Here is an 11,724-nt window from a genome sequence, read left to right on the forward strand (position 1 = left end):
AGGCACATATTAACATAATAGCTAGACTTAAATACTATTAAAAGCCAAACAAAGAAGGATTCTGCTGAATTAATGAACTGAGTTTAATTTACATTTCTATTACCAAGACTAATTGTATGAGCTTCCATACCTTGATTAGAGTTCTTAGTAAATAAAAATATGCTTAAATATTATGAGAGTGTTTGAATTGCTCAAGTATTCAGGAAATTGGACTTGACCAGGACATTTACCTAATTCAAATTCATGGAAATATGACATTTCTTAAACAATAAGCCTATAAATACAAATTAAAGAGCTATGTGTCTTTGGTCATGCATTCACTAGTGTAATTTTAATTTTTTTAAGAATTATTTTATTTAACTTTATTTATTTATTTGCTTATTTATTTATTTAAATTTGACCAGAGAAAGAAAGAGAGAAAGAGAGAGAAAGTGAGAAAGTGAGGAAGCCAGCTGCCAGGTCCGAGACTCCAATCTCAATTGGCCATGTGGGAATCCAGTGACACAACCACTATACCATCTGTTGGCCCCACTAGTGTAATTTTAAATTACAGATGTTGCATTGAAACTTCCCTTAGGGCCAGCCAGTGGTATGATGGTTAAGGCAGCTGGTTCCTACGTGGCTGACTGTGCAATTCAAGTTCCGGATTTGGTGGCTTGAAAAACACCTTGGGCATAGGTGCATGTGTGCCCAAAATCCTGAAGGAGAAATGGAAGAGAAGGGATTGAGGTGTGGTCATCTCCATGGTGGTGGGGGTAGGGGTGGAATAAAGATGGAGGGTGGGGGATGGGGAGTTGTGATAGGGTGCTTTTCTACTTCTCTTTCTCTCCCTCTGTCTCTCTCCAGTGAGGGCACATTCCTTCTGACAAATTAAAAAAAAAAGAAAAAAGAAAAAAGAAAAAGAAAAGAAAAGAATAAAAAGAAACTTCCTCTGTTCTAAAACTTGCTAAAACTGGCTAACATTCCCTAGTAATCTACAAATAAAAACACTGTTTATGATGCTAATTTTATTCTCAATCTAATATAGTGGTTCTCAAACTTCCATAGAGCATTAGAATCACCTGGAAGGCTAGTTAAAATACAGATTGCTAGATTCTAGCCCCAGAGTTTCTAATTCAGTAAGTCTGGGTAGGGCTCAAGAATTTTGAAACTACAAAGTTTTCAGGTGATAATGATGCTGCTGATTTGGGGCCGCACTTAGAACTATGAATGGATTTTTCTAGTTATCGTTACTGTTTTCTTTAATATTACTAGCACACCAATTGGTATTTGTGGAGTCTGGCAGAGATAAACTTGTCTGTGATGTATTTACTTGATGACTAATGTGGCAAATTAACAGGTCCTTATTTATAGGTTAATAGGTGCTTTATTTACTTGATAAGTAATAAGGCAAGTTAATGAAAGAACATTCAACATAGGATCCTTTCCAAGTTATAGGCATGAATAGTTTGAAGGTTCTCCATCATATTGCATATGTGGGCAGTTCCTGGTTTATGAATGGCTTGCTTTCCAAAATTTATTGTTTCTTTTTTAATATTCCACGGATGGCAGAACTAACTTGTGAAAAAAAAATTCTATTAGATCTATATGTGACTGAACCACAATACCAGTAGACCTCTTATTTTCCACAACTTATAAAGGAAATATGTGACCCAAGTTAAATTGTAATTTTTATAATTATAACTTTAGAAAATATAAAAAAGAATATAAGAGATTAATATAAATTATAATTTAAAAAAAAAAATATAAGTTGAAATTTTATAAAATATAATTTTATAATTATATAAATTATAAAGCAATTTACATTTCCAAAGTGTTTACATATGTATTAGCTCATTTAATTCTCCACAATAATTCTATAAGAAAGCTCTTCATGATAATAACTTTAAAGATATGTCTGCCTAAGGTCTTACAATTAGTATGTGATGACGTCAGGATTAGACTCTAGGGCTCTTTCTACCTTTCTTCCCACTTGCTATATTACTCTTAAGAGCCCCTAGGACCTGAACATTCTGGGATTCTGGGGATATTTTATATTTAACTCCCTGGAAACCCCAACCTATGAACTTACACAGCTGTGTTTTTTTGTTTGTTTGTTTTTGTTTTATTTTAACCTGTTTTTCCTGAATCTCCTGGGCTTAGCACATATTGATCTTGGACCTAGAGTCCCTACTTATTCCTTTATACCTTAATTCTTGACATTTTTCTGCTTTAAGTCTCCTTATTGAATTTGACCTCTGACTTAATAGTATAATTCTCATTTCTGTCTAACAGTTTAGGTCCCCTTGTACCCTAAGAAGTGTTTAGGAGAAGGCTCAGATTTCAGGTTGTAAGTTTCTTGTGTTTATAGTTTCTGAGTCAGAAAAATCCCCTGAATAAATTTACATTTGGGTTCAAGCTCGACACAGAGTGATAAACAAGACTGAATAAAATCTCTTTTTAGAAACAGATTATTTCATATTTAAGGAGTCTTCAAAAGTTCATGGAAAATGTGTATCATGAAAAAACAGTTGCATGGATTTCAAAAATTTTTTTCCACTGGAATTCACTTTAGTTCCATTTTTTCCATGAACTTTTTAAAGTCCTCTTGTATCATCAACAAGGGGTTCTCCAGCTTTAATGTAGAAACTTGTCCTTTATGCTGGTTGTTTAGCTAGATTTCTGTGTGAATGATGAGTTTAGAGAAAAGCTGTATCACCACAATCAGGACAATATGTGAAGTCCCCACTCTTACTCCAGAGCACCAATGCATAAGCATATGGTTTGCAGGTCTTTTTAGATGTTAGTTATTAGTCAATAAAATATGGAGCAATATCAGGTGCTAGGTACCAACTGTGGATGCCAATCTGTCAAGGTACCTTCCTGGCTTTAGGCAGACTCCTTATCAGCGGCCCTCAAGGCCGCATTTTCTCCATATACCTCCTGGGTCATGTAAAGATGGCTTAATCCTCAGTTGTCCAAAGTGCCAATTTTATGAATGTAATGGTAGAAGACAAATGAGGCACCCTGCAGCCTAAATTAGCACAAATATGGGTACATACCATTAAGGTGAAGGAGAATATATGGCATGTCTGTCTGATCAAAGAAATGCCAATGATGAAGGTGCAATGGTGCCACCAGAAAAAAGGGGGCTGAGGTTGCCTTCAGGCCCATGGAGAGTTAATATTAGCCCTCTTCAGACATGAAAAATAATAATTAAACACTGCTTGTCAATTAATGCCAACTTAAAGAAAGGCCCTACACTTAGATTAAGTGAGAAGCATGGGTTGCTTGAAAACAGCAAGAAAGGCGGAGGGAAAAGGGTATAAAATAATGAAAGAGATAAGGTAAAAAGGGAGAATAATTAAATACACGTGTACTTTCACAGAGTTGGGGCACTCATATTTCTAATTAGAATTTCAATGCAGGAGCCCAATTTAACCTTAGGGAGTCTTTATATTCATGTCACTGTTGTACACAGCAATCAATCCATCTCTGGCATCTTACTTGCAAGTTGAATTTTCATATTACATTAGTCGAGCCTCAATCTCTTTGTATCTTTAATGGATATTTTCTTTTTAGAGCTTTAGTGTGTGTTGTCTTCTAGAAAATTCTATGCTGAGAGGAACAATAGCCATTTAGATACTGGAATTCAAAGAGTAGGTGGCTCACTGACATTAACCCATTTCTTTCTTGACATGGTACTTTTGGAATGATCAATCATCATCTATCATATTTGCTTGAATGAATTTAGGGAAAAAATCAATGTATATTCAACAAAATAGCCTGATGCAATAGACAGTAGGTGATAAATTTAAAAAATTTTTAAAATCCAGAATTATTTCTCCAGTGACTCAGCAATTGGTAAGCCATCTTGTAGTTCATTTCCTCTTAAGTCTCTTGCAATGAAATTAAGTTTTTCTTTCCCTTCTGTTGTCCTCAGCAGAGTCATGTTTAAAACAACTTCTAATTCTGGAATATATTACAGAACCATAATATATTGTATATAATTAAATGTCAATGTTTTATTCCTTCACTTTACTAAATAGGAAACTGAGACTATAGAGATTAAATGTTTAACCCCAAATAAAGTGTTTCAGAAGAAAATGATTTTAACTCATACTATGTAATGTAGAACTCAATCAGCAATTCATTAACTGACCCCACCACCACCACCCCCCCTCGCTGCATCTCTCTTATTTTAAGTTTTACTATAGGGCATGTGTGCTCGCAGATGAATGTAGGCACTCTACTCTAGAGGCTGGCAAAACCTTAGCCTTGTATATTAGTTAGTGTTCTCCAAAGAAACAAAACCAATAGGATTTTGAATATTTCTTATGCAAATTGGATCACATAATTATGAAAGCCAATGAGTCAGGAGATACGTTGTCCGTAAACTGGAGAATGAGGAAAGTTGGTGGGTATTTCAGTCCAAGCCTGAGAATCAGGGGTGAAGGTGGGGGTGATATACTGATACAAGTCCTGGAGTCTAAAGGCCTGAGTATCAGGATTATGTTGTCCAAGGTCAGGAGAAGATAGTTGTTTCAGTTCAATCAAAGAAAGAGAGAAAAAAAATCACCCTTTCTCCTTTCTTTTCTTTTATCTTGGTCCCCAGTAGATTGGATAATGCCTATCCATATTTGTGAGGTCATATATTCTTTACTCAGACTATTGATTCAAATGTGATCACAGACACCTCCCAGAAATAATGTTTTACCACCTATCTGGACATCCTTTAATCTATCCATTTGACTGTAGGAAGGAATAAGGAAGATAAGGGTTTTTCTTCTAATGATCAGGTAACAATCTGACGAACTACTTGCCAGAGATAGTCCATGGAAGCAAAATGCCTTTTTTAAGGGCATCCAAATTATGGATCTGAGAAGAATTAGAAGTTGGGGAAAAAAGGGGGGGGGGAGCATCTAGGAATTACAGAACAACATCCAGAGTATGTAGTTCCTAAAAAAGCAGAACTGCTTGTGAAGTAAGAAAGCAACTTCAACAAAAAATTCTAAGATAATTCAAGATTCAAATACAGTACAAAGCCTGTCAGATTCTTGTAATTAAAAACTCACAATGTTTAAGTGAAAAAGATTAGGAAAATTTATTGTGAAGGAGGCCCCACCTCAGAATGGAAATATGAGAATGGAGAAAATAGGAGGTAAAAGATAAGTAAATTTGGAGAATAGATACAAGGCACTCAAATAATAGAAATTTCATAAGGCAAATAGAAATCATTGGAAAAGAGCCATAATTAAACAAATAATAGAAGACAATTTATTTTAGCTAAAGATAGAAAAAGCTCAATTATTACTGTGAAGAAAAAAAACAAAAAGAAAATTCTAGTCCTCGCTGAATAATCTTCCTGAATTCAAAGTATAAAATGAAAATCATATAGACTCACAGAGTGAAGGGATAAACTGATTTCAGTAAGAATCGGCCTGGCAATCAAACTTCTGATTAAAACACTGGAAGTGAGAAGGAACTAGGATGATATGTAAAGACTACAAACACAAAAAGAAGGTAATTCAAGAATCCTACATCCAGCCAAGATATTCTTCACTTGGGCAAAAGAAAAATATTTGGGGCCAGCTCTATAACACATAGTTAAGCACTGTGCATTGAGAGCCAGACTTCACATGGCCAACTATGATTTAAATCCTGACCCCAATGGCTTGAAGAATATGCTGAGTGCATGTGTGTGCATACCTTAAATCCTGAAGGCCTAGAGAAATGGAAGAAAAGGATTATAGTATGAGAATGCTCCATTGGGAAGTGTTTTCCACTCATTTTCTCCCTGGCAAGTGCACAAACACTTTGGCCATTAAAAGAAAATACTAGAAAAATAGTTGATATGTAAGAATTTAGCAAATGTACTAGGAGCTTGAAAAGAATCATGGAAAATACATATTATGAAAATGAGATGTATAGATTTCAAAAATAATTGTACCAAAACAGTCATATTTTAATTCTTTTTTCATAAACTTTTTGAAGTACCCTTATATTATCTATCTGCCACATTTGGGAAGAATATTTAAGAAAACCTCTAACAAACTAAATGAATGAGAAGAATTAATAAACCAATGTGTATGTACGTGTCAGTATGTGTGTGAATAGATAATGATAGCCTGAGGATGAAATGTAAAATAAATGCTAAATGAAGATTTTTTTTTTGAAATAGAAGTAATATGACTTGATTCAAAATTTAGGGTTGGGCATGAGGTGGGGTGCAGAAAATGGGAGGTAAAAGCATTTCAGAGAAATGACCAACTCATCATGGATCCTATTTTATCTATACTTTTGAAATTTTGCTCATCAATTATGTGTTTGCATTTTTTGACGTTTTAAGAGATATATTGCATTAAAATATCATTTATTTTGATAGCTGAGGTTTTTGATACCTCTTTAAATTGTGTGCCAAAGAAAAGTACCCACCTGCCTTTCCCTAGTTTTAGCTCTGCTAGTAAAGATAAGGAAACAGAAGAGGAAACCAGCAGTCACAAAAGCAAGTAAGAAGAATGCCTGAAGAAGGACATCGACAGAGGTAGGCTAGAATAAGAACTGAGCAGAGGTTATTGATTTGGGCTCTAAGCAGCCAATAACAGTGGCCTTAACCCAGCAGAGGGAAAGTAAATCCTGAAAGGGAGGTTAGGAAGTGGAGGCCACAGATAGAATATTTAAGCTAGGTGTATTACTTTCGTAAATGAGAAAGTCAATTGTTTGCAATTCCAATAATCTTTTATCTTGAGGATTACACCATGAAAATTTATTATGAAGAAAATTTTCTTAGCGTTAGAGTATCACGAAAAGCAAATAGCTCCCTCTTATCTTAGCCATTGAGGCATCTCTGAGATGATATGGTTCAAAAGAACTTTCTAGGAAGTCTATGTTTCCTTGTATGTCTCATAACTGGAAAAACAACACAGGCTTTCAAATATCATTGTTATCTTACTCTCATAAGGTAGTGCGACTGGGGAAAATGATGTGTTCTCCTTTCTTGTACATCATTCATTACACACATGCACTTCTGATGGAATAAAAATAGGGAACTTAGACCTTTTTTAAAGGCCCTCTTCAGACCAGACTCCATTTAGGACCTGCTCTTCCTGTACACACTTTGAGAAGGTTGCCAAGGAAACCTGAATCAAAGACAACTTCATGCACTCAAAGCAGGAAAATGCATCCAGCACCTCAAATCTTTATACATTACCGCAGATTGACAATCTCCTTCTTTTTTCTAACTGGAGTTTTGAGAACAGCCTTAAAGCACTTTATATTCTTTTCTTTTTTTTAAATCTGGAATACTGTCGATAGAGGGTTTTTCCTCTTATCTTCTGGCTACTTTTCAAGTGTTTTTGCCATTATTTCACAGTTTATGTATTTGAAAGTAAACATTGCAATAATAGCAACTCTTCATTTGAAAAAAAAATGAAAGGCTTAAGTAACAAATTAAGAAAATGTGGTTTCATTCTACATTGACTTCTGTGGCATCACCTTTAAGAAATATTGCTGTCGCTTATATGTTAATTTTAGAAATCCTAGGGCTAGAGTTGCTGTTAGTGGAATAGAGCTACTGCTATGCCTCATAATATACAACCAAATAACCTGTTAACATTTAAAAATTTATGTGTACAAATTCCTGGTTGTCATAACTGAATAGGGTCATTTTCATCATTGCAAATAGATGTCTTTACTACATTGTCTTTTGTAGGAGAAATGTATTATACTAAGCAAGAATCTTTGATGGGAAATAAAGCCTCTGATACGCAGCAGCTTGGGTGACCCCTGGGCTAGATAGAAATCAAACAGGATTTTCATTAAAAAAATAGATAAACTATAAGTAGAGAACATGTGAGTGTCAATGACTTGTTGAACATTAAAAGAGAATGAAGGTGTACAAAGTAAGGATATCTACTTGGAGCTTGGAAAGGACAGTCACTGAAATAGGATCAGAATCTCTGTGTTTTCCAGAAAAATCAAGTTTAACTTTCTTTGTGATCATCTTGCCCTGAAGGGCATTATTTTTCAGACTCTATCTTGCTCCAATGTATTATTTTTGAGAAACCATACAACCTCCTGGGAAGAAATGAATATGATGTTGTGAGAAGCAGGGGGACTGGATACCAGCCACCTGAGTCAAAAGGAGGCAGCCCAGAGAGGTAGCACTTCAGGAGGTGTGGCAGCTATCATGTGATAATCATATCCTTGGAGAATCACAGATCCAGAGCAGTACCTCTTGCCTCACAATGCCCTAGGGTGTGATTATCTTATGATAACCATTTTAAAGATGTCTTTTTTGCTCAATTAACACATATTTCCATGAAAATTAGCTATCAAGATGAGTTACAAAATACAGATATTTAACATGACAGGTTAAGATAGTACAGATGTCTTCATCCAATTATTGCAATTTGCACTCTGGACAAGGAAAACTACTTGGATGAGTGATTCAACTTGCTAACATTTATAGTTTTGTAATTGTATATGATTACAATATTTCTTCATATTGGGCAAACTCTGTATTTTTGCCGACGGAGCTGTCTTTTTGAAAGGCAGACCCAGGCAGGTTTACATGAATGTCTTCATCTCCCATCAATTTGTTCTGTTTGAACCTGCCTTTTTACAAAACATCCCCAGGGATCCCGATACGTTTTCTCATCCATTCTGTGGCATGCAATGAGAAAGAGCCAGGCCATTTGCTTTTTGAGCGTTTGCTGGCAGAGAGTAAAACACACTTGTCATGAGTGCACATGGACTGGGAATATTTCTTGAGAATAAATAGGGCAGTGAAATGAAGAAAAGTTTGTGCATTCTAGAAGTTGGTATTGATCTGAGTTTGTCCTGGTTTTTGGCAGAGTGCTATAATATTCTGGGCTGTCATACCTCTATAGACCATGTATTTCTTATCTGGAAGTGATGAAATTCATTCAGATAATCTCTAACTTTCTTTCCATTTTTAACATTCTGTGCTTCCTAAGTAAAAGTACATATAACCTCCTGATAGATGCTAAATGGCTACCACTTTCTAAGCTATTTGTCTAGTGCAGTGGTTTTCAACAGGAAGTGGGGACAGCTGCAAATGTCTGAAGACATTTATGGCTGTCACTACTGAGGAAGGGTATGCTTATTATATATAATGGATAGAGGCCAGAGATACTGCAAAGCATACTATAATTCATAGGGCAACCCCCACAACAGAGAATTATACATCCCAAAATGTCAAGTGCTCAGCTTGAGAAACTTTGGTCTAAGTCAAGTTCTTTAACATCTCTAATTTTTAGTTTCCTCAACTGTAAAATGGAGATGATAATATCAACCATTGCATTTCTGTGAGGATAAATTGAAGCAATGCATATAAAGCAGTTAGCACTGCCTGGCACATATTAGAGTTATCAAGCATCAGCAATCATCATCGTTGTTAAAAAAAAAAAAAGTGCCAATATTTTAAAATATATTTTCTACACATGTGGAAAAAAATCCTTTCAAGTAATTTTCTCAGTGGCTATTTACCAGGTATGCTAACAACTGAGAAGCTTCCTGGACTTCTGAAACAATCTATCACAGCACTTTCTCACAATGTGGTCCGTGAACCTGCAGCATCAGCTTCATTTGGGAGCATGTTAGAAATGGAAATTCTCAAACCCCTCTCCAGAACTGTTGAATCAGAAACTCTGATTCTGAAACTCATGAAACTATGTTTTAACAAGCCCTGCAGGTGATTCTAATGTGAGCTAAAGTTTGAGAACCACTGCTCTAACATATACCTCAGGAATAATTCCTCCAAGTGGGGACTGGAGGAATAATTCTGAACACCTGGTCGAGTGCCTTGTATGCGGTAGATACTTGGCAAAATTATTGAATGGAATGGAAAGCTAATTCATGAGCAGGACCTAATCCTACATTTTTGACAATTGTTCCCACAGCTTGGCATTGACTGATGTTGACAGACATAACTGAGTTACACCCACAGGTCCTAATCTCGCTGTCTGCCTGTACCAGGTGTAAGGCAGGACTCCTGTAGACTAAAGAGGCCACTTGTGCTTACAAGTTGAGACCTGCCAGCACAGCTCAAGTGATCCTACACCTTAGTTAGGGCGAAACAGACAGAAAGGTTTCATTAGAAATAATTAAACTCAAATGAAACAAACCCAGGAGTTCAATATAACAGCAGCTGTGGCTGTCATCAAGTCATTCCTCTCTTGTTTTTGTTGAGAAATTTTAGAATTAATGGACAAATGTTTTGGGGATGTTCATTATGAATGTGTGTACATAATTATATATATTATATATCAATATACATACACACACACACACAAATAGTAGTTTGTTCTATGTGTGCACTCTCTGGAGAGAAACAGAGAGAGATAGAAAGGGAAAGTGAGAAATCACACCCCCATAGGGAATGGCCAAGCTGCAATCTTCTTTCCTCCGTTCTCCTCTTGGGATTTTGTGCACATCCCCACACATGCCCAGCATGATTCTCAAGTCATTGGGTCCAGGACTCGAACCACTCCATCAGTCATGTAAGATACAGTTGCCTTAACCTCCCTCCCACCTGCTAGCCCCTAGTGTTATATTTGGATTAACGTCATAGTCATTTTCTGAGTCCTTTTCAATATTCAAAATGAAATCACCTTGAAAATATAAATATACTGTAGAAATATAGAGCAAAGAAGAAAATACACTCATTTGAACTTAAAGTCACTTCCTACTATATTTACAAAAGAATATAGAAGAGGAATTCATATAATGAATCATACTGATTTGCTAAAATCCTAGCAGTGTCTGGATCAACTGTCTGATAATAGGTTTTTAAATTATAAATGTGAAAAATAAATATGAAGTAGCATATTGAGGATTAGTTTTTAAAATATATTTTAAAAATGTTTGCTACTAAAATATATTTTATATTATACATATATATGTGTGTATATATATATATATATATATATATATATGTTATAAAACGTAACTATAAACTGGATACTCAAGAGGTTACCATTAAACTTAAGCAATGGAATATTGCCAATATCATTGAAGTTCCCTCTAGATCTCTTGTTCATTGAAAACCTCTAGCTGCTACCCACTTGTCATCCAATTAATCATTATCCTGAATAGTGCTTAAAAAGTAATTTTAGTGTGTATATATTTATTCATAATAATTTACTTATATTAGAGTTTGCTTATTTTGAACTCTTCATAAATGTATCATATTTTATCTACTATTCTGTAACCTACTTTTTTCATTCAGTGGTTTCCATATACTGTACTTGTGAATTATCTGCAGAATAATAGTTAACTTTATGATTATATTACAGTCTATCCACTCTCCTGCTCAGTTTGGGGTTTATTTATTTAATTATTTTTATATTTTTGATGGATGATACCAATTAGAAATATTTCCTTGCATGTGAATAAACCCTAGCCTCTATATCTGAAAAATAGTAATCTAACTAGTTCTTTAGACCCTGAAGTTCAAGGCACTTTTTAGTTGGTTGTTATTATTATTTTTGGTCATTATTTTTTTTTGAAGGAAAACATGTTTCATTCTTTATTTTCCACAAAGACTGTATATTATTAAAAAAAAAAATTTGTTATGCCATTGAGTACAGAGTTCACGATGCAAATATGTAATAATTTCCACACAAATCTGATGACCTGAAAACAAAATTACCTTGCAGGGCTTCAATCTTCCACTGTTTTTTGCTTTTTGTTTTTCATGAAAATCATGTTATTACATTAAGT

The sequence above is a fragment of the Tupaia chinensis genome, unplaced genomic scaffold, assembly GCF_000334495.1.
Source record: "Tupaia chinensis unplaced genomic scaffold, TupChi_1.0 Scaffold000350_1, whole genome shotgun sequence".
NCBI classification, from domain to species: Eukaryota; Metazoa; Chordata; class Mammalia; order Scandentia; family Tupaiidae; genus Tupaia; species Tupaia belangeri.